At 36.9% G+C, this 24528-nt stretch overlaps 1 protein-coding gene and 1 non-coding gene across 2 annotated transcripts in view; both read left to right on the top strand.

The window, feature by feature from the left end:
- GABRA3 (gamma-aminobutyric acid type A receptor subunit alpha3) overlaps window positions 1-24528 on the top strand; it is a 261093-nt gene that overhangs the window by 42474 nt on the left and 194091 nt on the right. The window lies entirely within an intron of this gene.
- On the top strand, window positions 16168-16248 carry MIR105 (microRNA mir-105). Its single transcript, NR_106560.1, has one exon. It is a non-coding gene; the product is annotated as a microRNA mir-105 (primary transcript).

Genomic DNA, 24528 nt, shown 5'->3' with positions numbered 1-24528 from the left:
AACTTTATTTCTAGATATTTTATTTTATTTGTAGCTATTGTAAATGGGAATACTTTCTTTGTTTCTTTTTCAGATTGTTCACTGTTGACATATAAACATGCTACTAATTTTTGCATGATGATTTAGTATCTGGCAACTTTACTGAGTTTTTAAAAATCAGTTATAATGGTTTTTTTTGGTAGAATCTTTTGGTTTTTAACAATATAAGATTATATCTGCAAAAAAGGATAATTTGACTTCTTCTTTTCCAGTTTGTATGCCCCTTATTTCTTTATCTTGTCTAATTGCTCTGGCTAGGACTTCCAGTACTATGTTGAATAAAAGTGGCAAAAGTGAGCATTCTTCTTTAGTTCCAGATGTTAGAGGAAAGACTTTCCATTTTTCCCTGCTCAGTATGATACTAGTGTGGGTTTGTCATATATGGCTTTTATCATGTTGAGATATTTTCTTTCTGTACCCGGATTTTGAGAGTTTTTGTCATGAAGGGATGTTGAATTTTATTGGATGCTTTTTTTTTTTGACATCATTTGAAATGATCATATGGTTTTTGTCCTTCATTCTATTGATAATAATGTATCACACTGATTGGTTTGCATATGTTGAAACATCCTTTTATTCCTGACTCATCTCTTGGTCATGATGAGTGATCTTTTTAATGTGTTGTTGAATTCAGCTTACTAGTATTTTGTTGAGGATTTTAGCATCTATGTTCATTAGTGATGCTGGCCTGCAGTTTGTTGCTGTTGTTGTTGTGTCTTCCTCTGGTTTTGGTATCGGTGTAATACTGGCCTCATAGAATGAGTTTGGAAGTATTCCCTCTGCATTTTTTGGGGACAGTTTCAGTAGAATTGATGTTAGTTCTTCTTTAAATGTTTGATAGAATTCGGCAGTGAAGCCATCAGGTCCTGAGCTTTTCTTTGATGGAAGACATTTTATTACTTCTTCTATCTCATTACTTTTTATTGATCTCTTCAGCTTTTGGATTTCTTCATGGTTCAATCTTTGTAGGTTGTATATGTCTAGGAATTTATCAATTTCTTCTAGGTTTTCCAATTTATTGGCATATAGTTGCACATAATCTCTAATAATCCTTTTAATTTCTGTGATATTATTTGTAATGTCTCCTTTTTCATCTCTGATTTTATTCATTTGAATCTTTTCCTTTATTTGTAAGTTAGTTGGGCTAAATATTTGTTGATTTTGTTTATTTTTTTAAAAACAAGTTTTCATTTTGGTGATCTTTTGTATTTTTTTAGTGTCAATATCATTTATTTCTGCTCTGCTCTTTATTATTTCCTTTCTTCTACTAACTTTGAGTTTGTTTTGCTCTTCCTTTTCTAGTTTTTAAGATGAAGCCTTAGGTTATTTATTTGTAGCTTTTCTACCTTTTCAATCTAGGTGTTTATGCTAAAAACTTCCTTCTTTGTATTGCCCCATAGGCTTTGATATGTTGTGTGTTCATTTTCATTTGTTTCAAGAATTTTTTAAAAATCTTTTTACTTGTTTATTGGCCCAATGGTCATTCAGGAACATATTTAATTTTCATGTGTTTGTATACTTCCAAAATTCCTCTTGTTATTAATTTCTAGTTATATTCCATGTGAATGGAAGAAAAAGATAGTTTATGTAATTTTTTTATTTTTTGAGACTTGCTTTGTGGCCTAACATATGGTCTATCCTTGAGAATGTTCCATGTGCTTAGGAGAAGAATGTGTATTCTCCAGCTGTTGGATAAAATATTTTGCTAATGTCTATTATGTCCAGTTGGTCTATTGTGCTGATTACCTTGGAGGTTTCTTTCTTGATTTTCTGTCTGGACGATCTGTTCAATGCTGAAAGTGGGAAGTAGTTGTCCCCAGCTATTATTGTATTAGAGTCTATCTTGCTCTTTAGCTCTAATAACATTTGAGATATGTATATATATATATATATATATATATATTCCAGTGTTAGGTGCATAGATATTTAAAATTGTAATATCCTCTTGCTGAACTGACCCCTTTATTATCATATAATTACCTTCCGTTTCTCTTCTTATAGTTTTTTTTTTGTCTTGAAATCTATTTTATCTGATATAAGATAGCTAATCCTTCTGTTTTGGGTTTCCATTTGCGTGGAATATCTTTTTCCATCCTTTTTTTCTTTTCATTCTACGTGTGTCTCTACAGGCGAAGTGAATTTCTCACAGACAGCATAGATTTGGGTCTTGTTTTCTTAAATCCATTCAGCCATTCCATATCTTTTATTGGAAAATTTAGTCCATTTACATTAAAGGTTATTATTAATAGTAGGAACTTCTTACTGCCATTTTGTGGTTTGTTTTCTGGTTGTTTTGCTGGTCCTCTCTCTCATATATCTTGTGATTTAAGCCTGGGGTCATTGCAGCTGTATCAGCACTTGGGAGCACACTAAACTCGGGAATGATGTGACTCTTGCAGACCCCAAGAGGCACTGTCTTGGTGGGCTTAAGTAAGATAAGAGAGAATTCCCTAGATTACTCGGCAAAGCCTGTTACTTTCCCTCTCTTTCCATTAATTAGAAGCAGCCTGTCTCTCCATGATGGGCTATCTGGAGTTAGGGGAGAGGTCATGTGAACACTCTCATGGCCTCCATGGTTAGGACTGTGCTGTGTCACACCTGAAGCCAGCACAGTACTGGATCTTGCCCAAGGGCCATGGAATCTATTGCCTAGCTACCACTAATGTTTATTCAAGGCCCAAGAGCTTTTTAGTCAGTAGGTGGTGAATCCTGCCAGGACTGGGTCCTTCCTTTCAGGGTTGCGATTCTCTACTGGCCCAGGGTGAGTCAAGGAATGCCATCCAGGAGCTAGGGCCAGGAATTAGGCGCCTCAGGAATTTGCTTGGTGGTTTATTTTACTGTGGCTGAGCTGGTATCCACGTTGCAAGACAAAATCCTCTGTACTCTTCTCTCTCCTTCCCCCAAGTGGAAGGACTGTCTTCCTTGAGATGCACTGCCTGGAGTTGGGGAAAGTGTGACACGGGCCCTATACATCATAGCTGGTGTTGCACTGGGTCATGCACAGTCCACGTCCACTGCCTTTGAGACCAGCACAGCACCAGGACTTGCCCAAGGCCTGCAGTCTTTGTGCCCTGACAGTCACTTAAGTTTATTTGGGGTCCCAGGCCACTTTTGTTGGCTGATGGTGGAGCTGACTGGGACTTGCATTTTTTTTTTTTTTTTTTTGCAAGGGTGCGTAAGTACCCTCTGGCCTTGGGCTGGTGTAGATGCACTGTGGCACCAGCAGAATTCTGCCTTGTATTATGTTCCACTGTGACAGGGCCACTGAGTTCTAATGCAAAGACCCATACTCACCTTGCTCTCCCTCCTCCAAGCACACAGATTCTCTCTCTCCACAAGGCACAGTTAGGGGAGAGGGAAGGGGTGGTGTAGGCAATGCTAGACTGTCTTTCTTATCCTCTTCAATGCCTCCTCCCTTGATATTATATTAAATATTGAAACCAGATAATTTGATCTCTTACATGAGTATTTTTTTCCTATAAAGTTGCTTTCTTGCGTGGATAGTTGTTCAATTCAGTGTTCCTTGCAGGGGGACGATCACTGGAGGGTTGTAATCAGCCATCTTGCTCCACCTCCGTCCTCTAAACTATTTTTTAAGACTGCACTCTATGTGTTTTGTGGTCATTGAAGTCTGTGTTTTCTTAACTTAGCTAGTGATTTGACAGAAATTTCCTTAGACACTGAGAACCAATAATAATAATAATAATAAATGACTTCCTGGCTCTCCTGCTTCTCCTGGTTGAAAGGGTTTGGAGTCTAGACTCCTCACTCAGCCTCTGCCAGTGCTCTGTCCACAGAGGAGGGAATCATCACCTCAGACTACCTGTACTGCTGGATGGAGTTGAAAGTTTGAGCCCCTCACTTGGCCTCCTCTTCCACTGCTGGTGATGGACTGTTTGTGGTGTTTGGCTAGGGTAGTGCAGGTATTGTCAATAAGTTTTCTGTCTTTCTGGGATGTCCCTTTCTTGGTCCTTTGGCTAGAGAGAGCAGACTTTTATTTGGGACTTTTTTTTTGTCTGCCTCTGTTGGTGGTTCTTTGTTACAAGCTTTTCTAACTCCTAGTTTGGGGTATGGGGGAGGTAAAAAGAAAGTGCAGGGAACTCCCTGCCATGTTGTTTCTTAAGTTTCAAGGTCCCTAGCCAGTCTGCCTTTTCCTTTCCACTTATATGCAACTTTTTATAATTTTCTGCTGTAGTTTGTCTAGAGTTTTAATTGTAAAAACTTGAGAGGAATGGGGAAAATGATTGTATTTCATCTTGTCTGGAACCCAAAGTCCTCTGTTATCTTTTTTAAAGAGAGGATCATGTCTTTCTTTTCCATCCTTACTCTTTGTGTAGCCCTTAAGCATTCCAGCTGAAATTTTGGGGGTTTACCAGGGACACTGACCTTACTGGGCCCCAAACTCCATGATACTGCTGATGAGTAGCTTGTAATCATTTTAACATCTTTTTTTCTGCTTGAGTTCTCCAACACAACCATTTAGAAATCAGTAAATCCCTCCTTGGAAAATGTGGCTCAGACTGTCAGACTCATTTCTTGGCTCTTCTGCTTTCTCCCGGATCTTGGTTTTGCAAAACCTGGGTTATATAAAGCCCTGAACTTTGATTTTTGTCTCACCACCTCTGTGATACTGTAGGAAACTGTGTTCCACTTCTCTATCTCTTAATCATTGCTTTCTGCTTGACTTTTCAGCCTTTCTGGCTGTGTTAGTTACTTGGTAACTAACCAGTCAGCAAATTCTGACAGGGGTTAAGAAGTATAGTATATCAGGCTCACCTCAGCAAGTTTTCTTTAACTCCAAAATCTTTGCCCTTCAAATCCTATTTGCGTTGGCTCTCTGGTGAAATAACACACACACACACACACACGCGTGCACATACACACACGTGGGCACGCACACAAGCACACACACATTTTATGGAAGTATTCTAGATTTTCTTGGTGGATGAGTTGGTCTGTTATATAAAGTTGTCCATTATAGCCATAAGCAGAAATTCTTCATAAAGTTTTACAGTTTTCTTCTAGTAAATTTTGTGTATATTTTGTTATATATATTTCTAAATTTTATAGTTTTTTTGCTAATATGAATGGCTTTTTTCTTCCATTACATTCTCTAGTTGGTTATTGTTGATGTTTGCAAAGGATATTGACTAGTGTATTTTTATTTATTATTTGTCCATCTTATAGTAAACTATTATTCCATTGCAAACTAACACTTTTTCTCTTTTTTCTAATATTTATTCATTCTTTTTTCTTAGCTTAATTCATTGGCCAGAAATTTTAGTACTATATTGAATAAAGTTAGTGTTAGCAGCCAGTTTTATCTCCTTCCCAGCTTTAGAGGGACTCCTTTTAATGTTTCACTACTAAGTATAAAGTTTTCTGTAGACTTCACATAAATAAAGTATTAACTCTTATAAAATGTCCATCCTATTTCTTCTTATGTTAATATAGCTTCCAAGTTTTCACTAAAATGTAACCTCCTTTATTCAATTTTATACTCTCTTTGGCCTTCTCAAATTATGGTTGGCTTCTTCTTCAAGTGGACAACAATACAGTGCATAAAGTGTTGTCTTTGATATTTAATTATGTTTTATGGTAAATGTTAGTTATGTTTTTGTCTGTCCCCAGGAAGACATTTTTCCTGTTTTATATTTGTATCCCCATTCTTGGTACAGTATCTGTCACATGCTATATAGTCAATATTTTTATATAGTTAATTATTTCAACATTTTTATCATAATATTTTACTTCCATATCTGTTGTATATCTTTATTATCCCTGAAGGTTTCTGATTCGAAGTAAAACTGAGACATAGGGAAAGAAAGGTGCATAGGGACCCAGTGCTGCTTTTATGCTCCTGCTTCATTCTCAGTTGACATTTCTCTGAATTATAGATGATTAGACTTAGAAGTTTAGTCATCATCTAGTTTGACCAATTCATCTTATAAATGAGGAAATTGAGACTCAGTAGAGGAAGTGAAATGTTCCAAAACTTACGGCTAATTTAAAATCTATTCCTTAAATTTATCTGTGTAGCAAAAAGAGATTACATCACACAGACAATCTTGTTTTCGCTGTATGCTAATTTCCATGAATTTCCTAGTGTCCTTCCCCACCTTGACATGTAGACAGTGTGTGATGGCTGGAGGGATAAGCATTGGCGTAAGGCGTTGGCACAGTCTGCAGAATAGAGAAAAGTTTTCCTCCATCAGCTTCTGGAATAGGAGATTCTGCTTTGGTTCACCATTTATCCAGATATGAGCAGTATTCCTTACGGAGGTCCTGTACTATTGTGTTTCTTCATTTGGACATATGAAAGTAGCCTTTGCTTCTTCTACCTGTGGTTGCTTTCTAGCTTCAGATATCATGCTGCATTTATATCTGAGATTCTTGAACTTTGAAATAAAGCTGAACTGTGAAGCTATTGGGAGGGGTATGTGGGTGAGCTGAAGAAGGAGGAAGCAGAGAGGATTAATGGCTTTGGCTGAAACCAGAATGCTCTGGACTTAAGAACTACATGGTTTTTGCTCTTCAGAGAGCTATAGCAGATTCCTAAATCCCTTAGTGCTGGTTTCTACATGGCCTTATCCAAATCTCTATCCTATAGTCGCTGTTCTCCTACAATGGTCTCCAAGCAGACCCTTTGTGAAATTACATTTCTTGCAAATATTCATTCCAAGAGCCTAGGCCAGCCCTGTGCTACATTGGAGGCATCAAACAACAACTTGACCAAAAAGTATTCCTCCCACTCCCAATAGTATAACTGAATTTTCGCCATCATAGAAAGTTCTTCCAGAAATATTTACATTTTAAGTAAACTATGGAAATATCATTTGACCAGGAGTCAGAGGTTTTCAGTTCAGTCCCTTCTTTTACACTTATTAGTAATTGGTTCGTGAGCAAGTAAAAACCTCTTTGTGTTTTAGATTTTTATCTGTTATGTAAGTTGAAAAATTCTTACCTTGCTTACCTATCATGATTGTGATAAGGATAAAATCTGATAATGAATGGCAAAATACATCATAAGAGCACAGATATAATTTATTATATTAATGTAACATCACTTGCCACCACTTATTGGATACTCAGTGCATGCTGTGTACTCTAATCAATTTGTAGAGTACGTGTGTGTGTGTGTGTGTGTGTGTATATATATATATATATATATATACACACACATTAAATCATCACACATTCCAAAAGAAAGAACTATTATCCTCCTGTTAGAGATAAAGAGCCTAAGTGTATTATCTTTCTATTGCTGATGTAACAAACTACTACAAATGTAACAGTTTTAAAAAAACACACGTTTTATATCTCACAGCTTTATAGATAAGAAGTCTGGTTGGCTGACCTGGGTCCTTTTCTTAAAGAGTCTCACAAAGACGAAGTCAAAATATTGTAAGGGCTACATTATTTTTCTGGAGGCTCTGGTGATGAATATGCTTGCAAGCTCACTCAGGTTGTTGACAGACTTCTGTTTTACGTGGTTGTTAAACTGAGGTCCTTGTTTCCTTGCTGGCTGTTGGCCAGAGTTTTCTTTATCAGCTCTTAGAGGTCACCTACATTCCCTGGATCATGGGATCCCTTCATCTTCAAAAGCATCAATGGAGGATTGAGGACATTTTACACTTTGAATCTCTCCTGCCTCTTCCTCTGCCCCATCTCTCTGATCTCTTACTCTGCCCTTCCTCTTTTGCTTTTAAGGGCTCATGTAATTATATTGGACCCACCTGGGTAATCCAGGCTAATATATCTATTTTAAAGTCAGTTGATTATCAACTATTCCATATGCAAAGTCTCTTTGGTTGTGTAATGTTTACATATTCATAGGGATAATACTAGGGGACAGAGATCATGGGGACCAAAATCTTGCTACCACACTAAGAGAGCCACTTTTTAATGTTATTTTATTTTATTTTATTTATTTTTGAGACAGGGTCTTACTGTGTTGCCCAGGCGGGAGTGCAGTGGCGAGATCACAGCTCACTGCAGCCTCCAACTCCTGGGATCAAGTGATCCTCCCGCCTCAGCCTCCCAAGTAGCTGGGACTACAGGCACGTGTCATGATGCCCAGCTAATTTTATTTATTTATTTATTTATGTACAGATGGGATCTTTTGCAGAGACTCTATGTTGCCCAGGCTGGTTTCAAACTCCTGGCCTCAAGTGATCCTCCTTACCTCAGTCTCCCGAAGCACTGGGAATATAGGACTGAGCCACTGTGCCCAGCCTACTTGTATTTAAATTTAATGTCTAGGTTCCTAAATGAGTAATTAAAACTAATATTAATAAAACATAAATTAACGTGAGAAAATATTTTATGTATTTCAGAGTGACGTGTGTGTATCCTCTTTGCTCAAAAAGAGAGAACCCCTTTCCCCAGCTTCTCTGCCTCATATTTTCACTTGCAATGTTGAGGTCCCCACTGTATGTTGTCCATTTTAGCTCTTCAACATAAAGGCCTCAATTCATACTACAGAAGGTGGTGTTTGTCTGTCTGATGATGTCTTTACCAAATAGGTAAGTCACTAGGGTTCCCTTAGGTTGGGGCTCTAGGGGTGCTCAGAACTTCAAAGCTATTCCTGTAGAGTTTTGCAGTCTTCCTTCTAGCTATTGCAAAATCACCTCGCTATGTCTGACTGGATCCTCTTACTCAATGTCCCAGCATCAATTTCACTTCCAATCTTGATTCTAGTTTACTCTTTTTAAATCCAATCTGTATCTAGCAATCAGAAAGCTCTCTCTAATATGCAAATCTGCTAGTGTGACAGCATTCTTCAGTGGTTTCTCTTTTCTCTAAAAATCAAACCTAAACTCTTTGAAGTGGCTTGTGAGACCACACATGAACTGTTTCTGCTTACCTCTCTGGTTTTATTTCTATCCACTCTCCTCTTATTTCTCTTTGCTTCAGAAGTACTGAACTACTTTCATATTTTCTAGCCTAGTATGATCTTTGGCTCCCTTTGGTCTTCATATGTGATAGAAAATTCTTCCGCTTCTTTTTATTTTTTTTAAAATCTGAGCTTCACCAGTTCCTACTCAGAAACTTCCCAGTGATATCTTCCTCTATTCCCCAAATCATACTTCATAATAATTAGTATTTCTTTCCAGTAAACTATCAACCCCTTGAAGTTGAGAATCTTTATTTTGTTGAATACTGTGTTGTCTGAATTTAGCACAATTGTAAAATATTTTCTGAGAACATGAATACATGGATTAAACTTGTGTCTGTTTGAGCATTATACTCACCTAGCCTGAGTGGCTGTGATGGCACACCTCTATTATCTTAAGATGCTTCCAAGAATTAGGACTGAGATTGTCTCTTTCCTCAGCCCTGATCTGTGTGAGTCTTTACTAGATAGAGTAGGAAGCTTGCCTCTTGGGAACTAGATTATCTGACCAGAAATTAGTTCTCCCCAAGCCATCAATCAAATTCTTTTTGCTTCTTCTGAGACAGTAAAACGTTTTATCCCCTTGCAGGCTGAGTGCATATTGATATATCATGACTATCTCCACACACATCTTGGAGACACATTCCCACACCATGATTGCTTCTTTTCTGTGTTCCTTAACTGTAACCACCTGATTCTCTTCCATGCTTGTTTGCTTGTGTACTATGGTATTCTGAGCACACAACATGGTTGTATGCTTTTTTTAAAAATATTCTTGAGCAAATGTATTTATTTATTGGTATGTGCAATCACAAACTTGGTATTTTCCTATGTTGACATTATGTATGTTATAGAATTTAATGTTTGTCTAAGTACAAACATATATCAGCAAATTAAATCTGAATTGTTTCAAAACTTCTGTACTTTTTATATAAAAGGAGAAAAATATGTCTCTTTCCTAATAGTTTTTTTTCTATACCCTTCATTCTGTTTTCTAAGAGCCTCAGGTTGTTAGATGGGTGGCAGTAACAAAGAGATCATAGCTAGTTTAGAACCAATGACATATGGGTCAACACTGTCCTCCCTCTCATAAGAACCACAGCCAAAGGCTGGGAAGGGCCAGAAAAATGGTGAGGTTAGAAGTTATTTAAGTTAGAGCAATTCTCTTTAGGGTCTGCTGTGTCATCTGGAGGAATAGATTGGTGGTTCTGAAGTATCCCTTGTGGGCCTGGCCCTTAGGAACAGAACAGGGCTGTAGAGCCAAAAAAAAAAAAAAAAAAAAGGTGGAAAAACTCCAACTGGCAGATATAACATGAAAACCAAGCCACTTGAGCTATCTGACCTTATGCAGAGCCTAACCCATTTAAACAGGACTTAGGCATGCTTGGGAATCTTTTTTGTTTCCTTAGGCTGCGGCAGAATTGAAACCAGGAGGAAAGGAGGTTGCAGTTGTGGCCACAAGTAGACATAAAAGCTAATGGTCTGATCCTGAGGGAAGAGTTTATAACTAAAGTCACCCAAATAAAGACTGCAGAATGGCCCTGGGCCATTCCTAACAGTCAGGGTAGCCTTAGAGGGTGTCAATTATGATAGCCCAGCAGCAAAGGACTTGATGACAGAGTAATAGTGCTGTTGATGACATTGTCACCAAGCACCTACTACATGCTTCACCTTGGGATAGATACTTCGACAGTATCTTATTTAATCCCAACAGCTCGATAAGGTGGTTATTGTGCCCGATCCATAAATGTGAGAAATGGTGCTCTGAGAGAAGTTGAAGAGACCTAATAAACAGGAGAAATTTCTCCTTTTGTGTAAGAAAATTAGAAAGAAAAGAAAAATAAAATAGGGGAAAGATAAGTATATTTTAGAAAGGTTAATGGTCGAGGCAAAGTCATAGATGGATCATTCAAGATTTTTTCTCAATATTGCTGAATGGCTGAAGTACTAAATGTTTATTCGGAATACAAATAGTCTGGAGTGAAGAGGACTTTAAGAGGGTAGTAATAAGTAGAGTTTGTTTACTCCCCCAGATCTAGAGTTTTGATGTGATCAAGAACATTTCCTACCTGAAGCATAACCTGTCACCTGTGGCTTCTGCTTCTGTTGGAAATAGCATTTGCAGGATATTCTAAAAAGGAAAAAGGTTTTTGTTTGGTTATCAGGTTGAAGAGAAATCTTAAATGACCATAGGCAGGGTGACCATATGTCTACTATAGTCCTGGTTTACACCTATTATCTTGGCATATTAAAGTTTGCTTTTTCCAAAGTGTCCAAGTTTTGGCCATAAGTTATTTGATCACTGAAGCCACAGAAGGTGTAAAGAGTGTGGTTCTCACAAGCCGTCTCTTATAGAAGCCAAATATGCCTTCACTCCTCAGTGCATTTCCCTGGGACCAGCTTCTGCAGAGATTGTATGCCTTTAGACTTAGGGTGACCTACTCTTGCACCATGGCCTTTGGCTCACACACCAATGCTGTGTTAACATGATATGTTGCGTGATTCTATGGTTATCTTTCCCTGAAGTACTGCCCTTTGTCACTGTAATATGATTCTGCATGCTTAGGTATCCAAGCAAGCACCATGGCCTTCTGATCCTGAATTATAAGTATCTGCTCCTATATAAGAAGAGTTTATGCACATGAACGTGAACCATGTTTATGATGTCATATGTCATGATTTTCAAGCATATGTTAGTTATATTTGCCCATGTATCAAGCCAGAGCCAGTGACTTCTGTGTTAGGTGCAATTTACCTTGTTTAAAGTTTATCTGAACATTTACCATGATGGTATACACCTGTCCCGGAGCTTAAGGCTATTGTGTTGTGATTTCCAACTCATGAATTATTTTCTTGGCATGTTGCATTGTTTAACATATCAATGTAGTATCCTCATGTACAATGTTGACTATAGTCACAAGGTATTTGGATGATTCTACTACTCTCTACTTCTAATAATAGATGATTGTGAGCACACTGTACTATGGCTGTCAGTTCATACATCATGACTTCCTGATAATATTTAGGGGTTTTCTGAGTGTGATTTTTGTTCAGGTGGTAAAACTACAGGGGGAGATATTTATACACCATGCAGTCATTTAAACATGTCTCAGAGTCCTTTTGTAACAATGTCATCTGTATTTGTTTCCCAAGGATGCCACAACAAAGTGCTTTAAACTAGGTGGCTTAAAACAACAGAAATGTTTTTCTCACAGTTCTGGAGGCTAAAAGTTCTAAATCAAGGTGTCAGTAAAGCCGTGCTCTCTCTCGAGCCTAGCAAAGGAGTCATCCTTGCATTTTTCAGCTTCTGGTAATCCCAAGTGTTTCTTGGCTTGTGGCAGCATCACTCCAATCTCTAACTTCATTGTCATATGGTTTTCTCTCGTTGTCTGTTATAACTAAATTTCCCCCTTCTTATAAAGACACCAGTGATTGGATTTAGGGCTGACCCTAATCCATTATAAAGGCATCTTAACTTGATTACATCTACAAAGACCCTATTACCAAATAAAGTCACATCCACAGGTACTGGGAGTTATAACTTCAGTGCCCCTCTTTTGTAGAACACAATTCAACCCACAATAGCATTTACATTTGGAGACATTTGCTTTTATGTTATAGCTTTTAAATTAGGCATATGTTCATCCGAGGAAGCACTACAGCTTAGTTCTCTGTTCATATATCACTGATGTTTGAGATTGATCAACTTCTATGTCATGGTTATCACACCGTGCAGCATGTTACTAGCTCATATATCAGTCATGTCGGGCTCCTACTTCAACATTGCTTTTTGCTCTTGTACTATATCCAACTGTTCCTGTATTTTGCGTATTTACAGCGATATAGTCTTGGGATATAGTCTTCTGTATTATCATTCATTACCTCACATTTTATGGTTGTTAAGTTGTGCACCATGATCAGATGCTCAAACAAAAGAGCCATCTGAGCATATGGCATGAGGTGTCATTTTGCACCACTGTCATCTTATCCTTAACTGAAAACTTGATTCAGTATTGTGGATATCGGATAGGGACATGCGTCTGAATGGATACCACTCCCGAAGGATAGCCAACTGCTTGTGTATTGTATGTGTATACTAATTGATTCTCTGTGTATACATCATAGATATTGCTCACCCATCATTAATGTGTAAAAAATAAACATAATCTCCTTCTGTGTGGAGAATGATAACTTTAATAACATGAATATTAGTTCCTGAATTGTGGTCACTGGCTCCTGCAGAATGTGTGTTTTCTCCATATTTGCTGTCTGTTCCTGTATCATGCTTACTAACTGTATCATAGCTGTTAGTTTGTGTAATGGGATCGTTTGGATTTATATCATGCCCAAACACAAATGTGTAGAGTCAATCACCATGGTTATTTTTTTTTATGAGTCATTATGTCCATGTGAGTCTTTTTTTGTACCACTGTCATCTTCTCTTGGGCCAAAGTCATTAATTGCTTGCATGGTTATTTTTGATTACATACCATATCTACCCAAGTAAGAATCACACCATGTTTTATTTCCATATCATGTCCATCTGCACCTGTGTCATAATTGATAGCCTATGTCCTGTAGGTGTCTGACTGGACCTCATGAACACATATTAAAACATGCTTTTTGGCATCTTATTCATCTGAGCATCCTGTATTATTTTGATCTTCTTTTTGACAAAATGCCATACATACCCGTATTTTTTGTATCACCTGAGCAGTTTTTACTCTGTGATTCTTTCCTGGGATACCATATCTATCCCCTTTTTCATGTATGAATTGACCTATTCTCCATGATAATATAAACATACATAATGAATTTGTGCTCATATACTGTGATTGAAGTTGTACTACGTATTTCAACTTAAACACCACACTTGTGTGAAAATACACAATCATTGTCTACTTGTACTGGGAATGAGTATTTTGTACTATGTATATTAATTTCTACACCATGTCTTTCACTATTGTGATGAGTTTTCTCTGTCCTTTGTCATCTGTCTACTCCCTATAACCTGGTATCAGCTCATGTTGCAGATCTTCTGTGTGTGCATCGTGGTCAAATGCTCAGACTCCTGTGGTGGCTGCTTATGCACCACGGATGTTTGAGCATGTGCTATGGTGTCTACTTTTGCAACATTGCCATCTGCTTCTGGAACAAAGCCACTCATTTTTCTGCTCTGTTTTAAAATCTGGTATCATGTCTGTCAGAAGAATCACAGCATATTGTCATTTATTGTCATATTTACAATAATGGATAGTGGAGCCAAAATGACTGAATTTGAATCCTGGATTATCCACTTACTAGCTATGAGATCTTGGACACATCAGTTCATGAAATGGACACATCAATTCGTATCTTCATGCTTCAGTTTCCTGCAAAATGACAAAAAAAGTAGTAAGGTTATTGTGAGGATTGTATAAGCTATTATACATAAAATATTTTTAATACTGCCTGGCAGGTAGTGGTGATGATGATAACAATGATGATGATGATGATGACATGACAATGATGATAATGATACTGTGCCCCTTGATCGTGTATAATAATTGTCAGCTCAAATTCTGGAGTTCTCTAAGTGTGCATTATGGTCAAATGCTGATACTTGTGATAGTGTTTAAAGCATCATTATATGAGTATATGCCATGGCAGTCTTTTGAATCGTTGCCATCTGTAGTATTCTATTAGCTACTGCACTATCGTTTTCTGCTATTTTATTATCAGCATCTTCTTCAATATCCTTGTTCATCTGCTCCTATATTATGGTCATCAGCTTATTTTTGTTGGGATATCTGGGTGTACATCGTGGTTTAACAGTCAAATATTAGTGTTAGTTGCTCATGCACCATGATTGTCTGAGTATGTGCCATGATATCTCCTCCAGCATCATTGTCATATGCTGTTTGCCTAAATAAGTTGTATTCATGTGTTATGTTTCCTTTATTCATATGTCCTGTCCATCTGGGCATATTCCTCATTGTGTTATTCACTCTTGTATCACACCCACCTGCTTTTATATTGTAGGTTTTTGCTCATGCACCATGGTTGTCTGAGCATGCAGCATGCTTGTCTGCTCATACCCCATGGTTTCTGAGCAGGAACCTTCATTGTCTACTGCTTTACAGGGAAATAGTGTTTCATGCATCGTGTATGTGAGTTTAGTATTTACTCATATTCTATGGCTCTCTACTCTTAGATCACTTCTGCCTTTTTCTGCACATTGTTTATCTGTTCCAAAAAGACAGATGTTATCTCATGTCACTGGGCTTTCTAATTGTACATCAGTCAAATGCTTAAATGCCTATGATGTGATGGCTGTTCATGCAACATGGCTGTTTCAGCATATATCATAACTTCACCCGTTTAATCATTGCCATCTTCTCCCAGACTAAAGAAAATAATGATTTTTAATCACCAACCATATCCGTTTTGGTAATCATGGTTTCATGTCTACCTGCTCCTGTATCATTCTTTTACTTTATGTCGTGGGATTGTGTAGGTAGCCATCATAGTCAAATGCCCAAATACTAGTGGTGGCTGTTCATGCAATGGTCATCTGAGCATATGGTGTCAGGTCTCTTTTGACATATCTGACATCTACTCATGGACAAAGCTGTTTACCCCTGTACCGTGGCTCTTGTATAAGGCACAATATCTGTCTAAGTAAGCACCACAGCATGGTTTTATTCTCCGAAAACAAGTTTGTGTGCTGTATCTATGCCTCTTAGCGCCTTTGGCATAAATGCTACGTAATAGTGTAAACTACTTTTGTGTACCTGTGTAAGTCAAGATCAAACAGTCAAATATCACTAATGGCTTTCATCAACTTTTGTCTGAACATGTTACACGGTGGGTCCTCTATGCACCTTTGCCACCTACATTTGAAATAATCATTCATGTATTGAGATGTTTTGATCTTGTACTATATCCATCTATGAGGTCTCCACTTATGATTATTTTCTCATAAGATGTCTCTTGGCTCTAAGTGAGCCCTGGCTAATTTTCCATGGTTGTATGAATGTGCTTATGCCCTTTAGCTACGGTCTTCTGCTCATTCATCATGATTTGTGAAAATGCACCATCGTTGTCTACATTGTACTAAAAATGGAATTTTCTGTACCATGAATATCATTTTGTGCACCGTGATTTTTTGTCACACAGTGTGTTTGCCTCCTTCTTCGTCCTCAGTATCTACTCCTACATATTGGATGTCAGCTTCTGTTGCAGAACCTGAGTGTGCATCGTGGTCAAATGCTCAGACTCCTGTGGTGGCTGCTCATGCACCACGGATGTTTGAGCATGTGCTACGGTGTCTACTTTTGCTACATTGCCGTCTGCTTCTGGACCAAAGCCATTTGTTCCTGTGCTCTGTGTTTCTAATCTTGTATCACATCCATATGAGGAAGCATGGCACCGTCAGTGTATGTGCACAATGCTCACTGCTTGGACTTAAATCCCAGTTCTCCTATTTAATAGTTTGAAATTCTTGAGGAAGTCATTTCACCCTTCTGTTTCTGTTTTCTAAACTGTAAAATAAATAATAATACCTCATAGAGTTGTGAGGATTCAAAGATGCACATGTAGAATGCTTAGATTAGTGCCTGACACATGTAAATGATAAGTATTTGCTGATATTGTTATATTATTTGTATTATGTCTCTTTATTCTTTATCATGACTTTTAGCTTGCATTCTGAGAATGTCTGGTTGTGTACCTTAGTCACATGCTAAATTACTGGTGGTGGCTGTCCATTCAGCATGGTCGTCTGATGTTATACCTTGGTTTTTCCTTTTGCACATATACCCTTTACTCCTTTGGCAAAGGCATTCATTGCTGTGTTGTATTTCATTATTCATCGTGTCTTTCTGAGAAAGAATAGCACAGTAGTTGACTACTATTCTATTTCCACCTGTACCTGTATCATAATTGATAGCTCACCTTTCAGTGTATATTGGTGTGTATTGTGGTTAAATTCTCAAACACCAGTGGTAGTTTTTCTTCCATGTGATCATTGGAGCGCATGTCATGGTGTCTCCTACCATTGCCATCTCCTCCTAAACCAAGGAATTCTTTCCCGTATTGTGGCTTTTCGATTATATATTGTGATCATCCGTACAATTTCAACTATGTGGCTGTTTTCTTTGTGTCATGTCTGTTTTCTTTTATGTGTAAGTATTGGCTCATTCTCCATGGTAGACTGAGCACGCGTAAGGAATTTCTGCTCATATATTGTGTATGGGGTTGTACTATAGACTTTCGCTCATACACTATGATTGTGTAAAAATGCAGTTGTCATTGTCTACTCCTGAACTGATAAAAGGATGGAATCATCTGTATCATGAATAACAGTTTGTTAATTTTGACAGTATCGTGTTTGCCTGTGCTTCTGCCATCCTGAATGTCAGTTCATATTGCAGGATTATCTGAGTGTGCCTGTGGTCAAATGTTCTGACTATTGTGGTGACTGCTCATACACCAAGAATGTCTGGCAATGGACTATATATTTATTTATGCAACAGGAATTATTGTCTCTATCAGCAATATAGCCATTAATTCCTCTGTTAAGCATGTGTTTTTAAATTTACCATATCCATTAGAGGTAGCATAGCACCACTGATATATAATAAGGGTAGACTGCATTATATACAAATCACTTTTTTTCTGTTTTTCCCTAAAATAATAACATCTACCTCATATGCTTGTTTTTTTAAAGTGCTTAGTGCTTGGTATATAATAAGTTCTAAATAATTACAATTTTTAATAATATCCTCATCATCGTTGTCATCATTATTATATTAGAATTTTTTCTTCATTCTCTATCATGGTTGGCAGCCTATGTTCTGGGATTATCTTGGTGTGCGTTATAGTCTAATGGTTAAGCACTGGTGGTGGCTTTATAATGCGCAAATGTTGTACAACCATTTGCCTTGATGTCATCTATAGGGCCATTGCCATCTGCTCCTGGACTATTTCATGCCATCTTATTTTGAAAATATTGTAACATGCCCCTCTCGGTAAGTACCAGTCTACGGCTTTCTTGACCTACCATTTCTAATTTTTCCTCAAACATACTTGTATGTGCATCACCATAGTTATCTAATGTGCTCACATACCATGGTTTTCTGCATAAGGCATAATTGTGTCTACTGTTGTAATGAGATAGCCATCATTCATGTTATTGAAATAAGTTTATGTATCAAATTTATTTCATTTGAATTCCCTTTTTATGGTTTCCTGTCATTGCTGTCAGTTTCTGTATCATATCCTTTAGCTCTGTGTCCTTACTCTCAGCATACACTTTATAGTTATCTGATTGATGACTTTGACGAGCTGAGAGAAGAAGGCTTCAGACGATCAAATTACTCTGAGCTACGGGAGGACATTCAAACCAAAGGCAAAGAAGTTGAAAACTGATTGTATATTAGAAGTTCAAACACCAGGAATGTTTGTTCATACCACATTGCTATTTAAATATATACTGTGTTGTTTTACTTTTTACTATTGCTGTTTACTTTGCCCCCAAATCTTCGTTCCTGTGTTGTATTTTTTTAATCTCAAATCTTATCCATGTGAACAAGCTCTAAACGATGTCTCTCTGCTCCTATATATTTTTTTATCATTTACCATGCTTCCCTTCCATGTACCGTATATAAAAAATCACAGTTTTCTAAGCATGAGCCATTATAGTTTGATCCTGCACTGAAAATGCCATCTTCTGTGTATTGGACTATGTATTAGCTGATGCATGATGGTTTTTAGGTCCGGCACTGAGGTATTCTTCCCCTCCATCAGTGTTGTCTCCTTCTATATCATCTTCTCATAACATAGTCAAGAGCTCATTTTGCAGTTGTCTTAGGGTACATTGCGATCATATGGTATTCATGATCTCCTTTTGCATCATTGCCATCTGCTACATTCCTTCATATATCAATTACTGTCTGCACTTAGGCTGCATAGATGTGTTCTTGAATCATTGCTATCTCCTCTTATATAGCTGCTGTCAGCTCATGGTGCAGGGCTTTCTGATTATGCATCACGGTCAAATCCTCAGCCTCTAGTAGTGCCGCTTCATCACGCAGCATGGTTGTCTGGGAATGTGCCGTGAGATCTCCATTTGCATTAATTCCTTCAGCTCCTGGACCAAAGCCATTTTTAAAAATTCATGTTCTGTGTATCACATAACACAGTATTTGTGATTGCACCTGTACTATGTCCATTTATTTCTGCATCATGGCTACTTCCTCCTGTTTCGTAAGTTTCAATTCATAATCTGAGGTTGTTTGTTATGTATCATGGTCAAATTATAAAACGCTGTTGATGGATATTTATGTGCTATGGTCTTCTTGAGGTTTTCTTTTTTATACCATTACCCTCTACTTCTGGACCAAAGCTACTACTTTCTATGCCTTGTGTGTGTTTAAGTCATGCAACACATATACTTCAGTAAGCAGATCATTAGTGACATCTCCTTCTGTCTTAAGTTGTAGAGTTGTGCATATTTACTATGTGTATCTATGCCTGAACTATGATTGTCTACTATAGTACTAAGAATGAAGTATTATAAGCCCTAGATGGTTAGCTCATATACCACATTTGCCTGCTCTTCCATTACCATTCTTTTCCTTTTTCATCTCCAAATGTCTACTGTTGCATGCCTTGCAGCACATGTGGCAGAGTTGTTTGAGTGTCCATTATAATGAATTTTTCAAACTTAAGTGATAGCTGTTCATGTACCCTGTGTGCTTGAGCATGTATTAGTATAATCTTTTGCACGGTTGCATCTGATCCTGAAGCAAATCCATTTGTTTCATAATTTTAAAAATATATGCAGTATCTGCCTGAATAATAACCATCCTATACTTGTGTGCTCCAGCACTATTATGACATGTTTCATGATTTAATGACTTCATATTATTGGTGAAAACATCCTTACTTCACTATGGATATCTACTTATTGACCATTGCAAATTTAGTATTCATTCTAAATAGTAGTGTTCTTGGAATAGTGATATCTTCTCATAAACAGTGGTTGTCAACTTAAGCATTGTGAATATCGGCTCATTTATGGTCAGGGTTATCTGAACACATGCAGGGTGAGAATCTATAGTTGGCTACTGATTATTATTATGGACCACTAAGTTATGCAGTTCAATGGTAATGCTCTTAAGAATGTTTATTTGTCCACTTTGATGATCATACATAGAAAATACACCATGATCAGGTGGGCACTCATTGATTGAACGCTCCTGTGCTATAGTTATTCTCTTTGATAATATTTGTTTGAATTCCATTCTCTGTTTTCATTGTGTTATGACATTGGACAAGACACTCTATCTCTTTGATTGAAAACTTATATTTCTGGGTTATATATCCTGACTTTCAAATATATTAATATATCATGTACATTTTTCCACATAAAATAGTTCTAAAATGTAATTTTCACCTGTATAATATTTAGATGTATCAACGACCATTGTTTATTTAACCATTCTGTTAGTATGCACCTTCAATTTATTTTTTAAAATTTAACTAATATACTGTTATATTGCAGAAAATGTATTTGAACATGACTTTTTTGAATCTTTGGTTTTTTTCTGTCCAGTAGATTCCTAGAAGTGCAGTTACTGAGTCAAAGCATGGATTTTTTTTACAGGCTTTTTATTCATGCTGCCAGATTGTTTACAAGGAAGGAAGCATAGATTTACGCTCACACTAGCAGATATATGGAATTCTTGTCTCGTCCTATCTTCAACAGAATTGTTTAGCATTTTTTTAAAAAGCTTTTGTTCATTTGATAGGTGGAGTGGTGCCTTGTTGCTTTAATTGAATTTCTTCAATCAATCTTAAGACTAAGTTTTTAAGGATATATATCAATGTAATCAACAGTCTGAAATTTTTATTATTCAACTGTGCATAGGACTTATTTTTCTGTGTTTTAGTTTAAAAATATGAAACACTATATATGTAAATATAATTATCACACAAAGATGCACGCTGTTTTAGAATAATTAAGAAGTGAACACCTGTAGAACCACTAAGTCAACAGCTATAACATTGTGGGTACTCCAGAAGCCTGTAATGAACTTATTTCTAATTTCAACCTTTTCTTTCCCACTTTACTTCCACTATCCTTAATCTTACTTTTAAAAATAGCTTTATTATATGTATAACAAAATACAGTTTAGTTTTGCTGTTTTTGAACTTTATATGAATGGAATCATGATTTTCCTTTGTGGCTTCTTTTTTTTATTATTATTATATTTTAAGTTTTAGGGTACATGTGCACAATGTGCAGCTTAGTTACACATGTATACATGTGCCATGCTGGTGTGCTGCACCCATTAACTCGTCATTTAGCATTAGGTATATCTCCTAAAGCTATCCCTCCCCCCTCCCCACACCCCACAACAGTCCCCAGAGTGTGATGTTCCCCTTCCTGTGTCCAAGTGTTCTCATTGTTCAATTCCCACCTATGAGTGAGAATATGCGGTGTTTGATTTTTTGTGCTTGCGATAGTTTACTGAGAATGATGATTTCCAATTTCATCCATGTCCCTACAAAGGACATGAACTCATCATTTTTTATGGCTGCATAGTATTCCATGGTGTATATGTGCCACATTTTCTTAATCCAGTCTATCATTGTCGGACATTTGGGTTGGTTCCAAATCTTTGCTATTGTAAATAGTGCCACAATAAACATACATGTGCATGTGTCTTTATAGCAGCATGATTTATAGTCCTTTGGGTATATTCCCAGTAATGGGATGGCTGGGTCAAAAAGTATTTCTGGTTCTAGATCCCTGAGGAATCGCCACACTGACTTCCACAATGGTTGAACTAGTTTACAGTCCCACCAACAGTGTAAAAGTGTTCCTATTTCTCCACATCCTCTCCAGCACCTGTTGTTTCCTGACATTTTAATGATCGCCATTCTAACTGGTGTGAGATGGTATCTCATTGTGGTTTCGATTTGCATTTCTCTGATGGCCAGTGATGGTGGGCATTTTTTCATGTGTTTTTTGGCTGCATAAATGTCTTCTTTTGAGAAGTGTCTGTTCATGTCCTTCGCCCACTTTTTGATGGGGTTGTTTGTTTTTCTCTTGTCAATTTGTTTGAGTTCATTGTAGATTCTGGATATTAGCCCTTTGTCAGATGAGTAGGTTGCGAAAATTCATGAGTGAACTCCCATTCACGATTGCTTCAAAGAGAATAAAATACCTAGGAATCCAACTTACAAGAGACGTGAAGGACCTCTTCAAGGAGAACTACAAACCACTGCTCAATGAAATAAAAGAGGATACAAACAAATGGAAGAACATCCCATGCTCATGGGTAGGAAGAATCAATATCATGAAAATGGCCATACTGCCCAAGGTAATTTATAGATTCAATGCCATCCCCATCAAGCTACCAATGACTTTCTTCGCAGAATTGGAAAAAACTACTTTAAAGTTCATATGGAACCAAAAAAGAGCCCACATCGCCAAGTCAATCCAAAGCCAAAAGAACAAAGCTGGAGGCATCACGCTACCTGACTTCAAACTGTACTACAGTAACCAAAACAGCATGGTACTGGTACCAAAACAGAGATATAGATCAATGGAACAGAACAGAGCCCTCAGAAAGAACGCCGCATATCTACAACTATCTGATCTTTGACAAACCTGACAAAAACAAGCAATGGGGAAAGGATTCCCTATTTAATAAATGGTGCTGGGAAAACTGGCTAGCCATATGGAGAAAACTGAAACTGGATCCCTTCCTTACACCTTATACGAAAATTAATTCAAGATGGATTAAAGACTTAAACGTTAGACCCAAAACCATAAAAACCCTAGAAGAAAACCTAGGCATTACCATTCAGGACATAGGCATGGGCAAGGACTTCATGTCTAAAACACCAAAAGCAATGGCAACAAAAGCCAAAATTGACAAATGGGATCTAATTAAACTAAAGAGCTTCTGCACAGCAAAAGAAACTACCATCAGAGTGAACAGGCAACCTACAAAATGGGAGAAAATTTTCACAACCTTTGTGGCTTCTTGCTTGTGAATTTAACGTTAGGTTTGTGAGATGTGTACAGGTTGTTGCATGTAATTGTAGTTCATTCTGTTTCATTGTGGTATGGTATTCCTTTGTATGAATACAGCACAATGTATTCATTCTATTGTAAGATAGACCTTCAGATTGTTTCCAGTTCTGTTTTTACAGAACAGTGTTTCTATGAACATGCTTTAACAATTATCCTGGTGCATTAATATATGTTTCTTTAACATATATGTCTAACAGTAGAAATAGTTCATCATGTATATGTGTATCATCAAATTTATAGTCTAATGCCAAACTTTTCTCCAAAGAGTTTCTACCATTTTATACTCCTACCTGAAGTGTAAGAGATCTCTTCTGCTTCATTATTCTTGCCAAACTTTGTATTATGAGACTTTAAATTTTTTTGTCAATCACTTAGTTTGTGGTGAGAGCTTATTTTCTAATTTCTAATTTCTAAATTTCTAATTTTCATTATCATGATTATTAATGAGGCAAACACTTTTTCTTATGGTTAATGACAATTTGACCTTCCTTTTTTGTGAAGTGCCTTTTTAAGTCTTTTGTCCATTTTTCCATTGGATTTTCTCTCTTTTTCTTATGATGTTGTAGGAATTCTTTGGATAATGTTTCTTTATCAGATATACGTACGATGTGTGACAAACGTCTACCATTCGGTATTTGTTGTTTACTCACTTTCTTGCATCTTTTAATGAACAGAGATCTGAATTTTAATGTAGTCTGTTTTAACAGTTGCTTCCTTTATAGGTTATCACTTTGTGTAAGTTTAAGAAATATTCTCTTACTCTGTGAAGAAGTTCATTTCTATTGTACAGGCTTTATCATTTTGCCTTTCATATTTAGATCTTCAATCCACCTGTAATACATTTTTGTATACTATGGGTAAGGTTACAATTTAATTTTGTATAAATTTTGAAAATAGCAAATTGTCCTAAAACCATTTATTGAAAAGCCTGTATTTGCCAGAAAGTCTTTGATGCTACTTTAGTCACAAATCAATTGTCTTATAAACCTATATCTGTTTCTGAACTCTCTATTCAATGCCATTTGTTTATCTCTTCTGGCACCAATACCCTCTGTGCTAATTAATTTTTTTTAATAGTCTTTTTTCTATTTCTCTGAAAAATGTCATTGGTATTTTGGTAAGGTTTTCATTAAATCTGTAGATCGCTTTGGGTAGTATGGAGATTGAAAAACATTAATTCTTTCAATTTATGAACATGAGCTATCTTTCCATTTATTTGTGTTTTCTTCAATGTCTTTAATCAGTGTTCTATAGTTTTTAGCATACAGGTCTTTTACCTACTTGGCTGAATTTACACCCAATATATTATTTTTATTGCTGTTATAAATGGGGTTGTTTTCTTGATTTTTCTTTTTGGGTAGTTCGTTCATAGTATGTAGAAAGGCTCCTGATTTTTGTAAGGGTATTTTGTATCCTTCAACTTTACTGAGTTTGTTAATCAGCTTGGATAGGTTTTTCTTTTTCTTTTTTTTTTTTTCTGTGGTGGAGTCTGTAGGGTTTT

The sequence above is a fragment of the Pan paniscus genome, chromosome X, assembly GCF_029289425.2.
Source record: "Pan paniscus chromosome X, NHGRI_mPanPan1-v2.0_pri, whole genome shotgun sequence".
Lineage (NCBI taxonomy): Eukaryota > Metazoa > Chordata > Mammalia > Primates > Hominidae > Pan > Pan paniscus.
The sequence above is the reverse complement of the archived record's forward strand: the minus strand, read 5'-3'. Positions and strand labels throughout refer to the sequence as shown.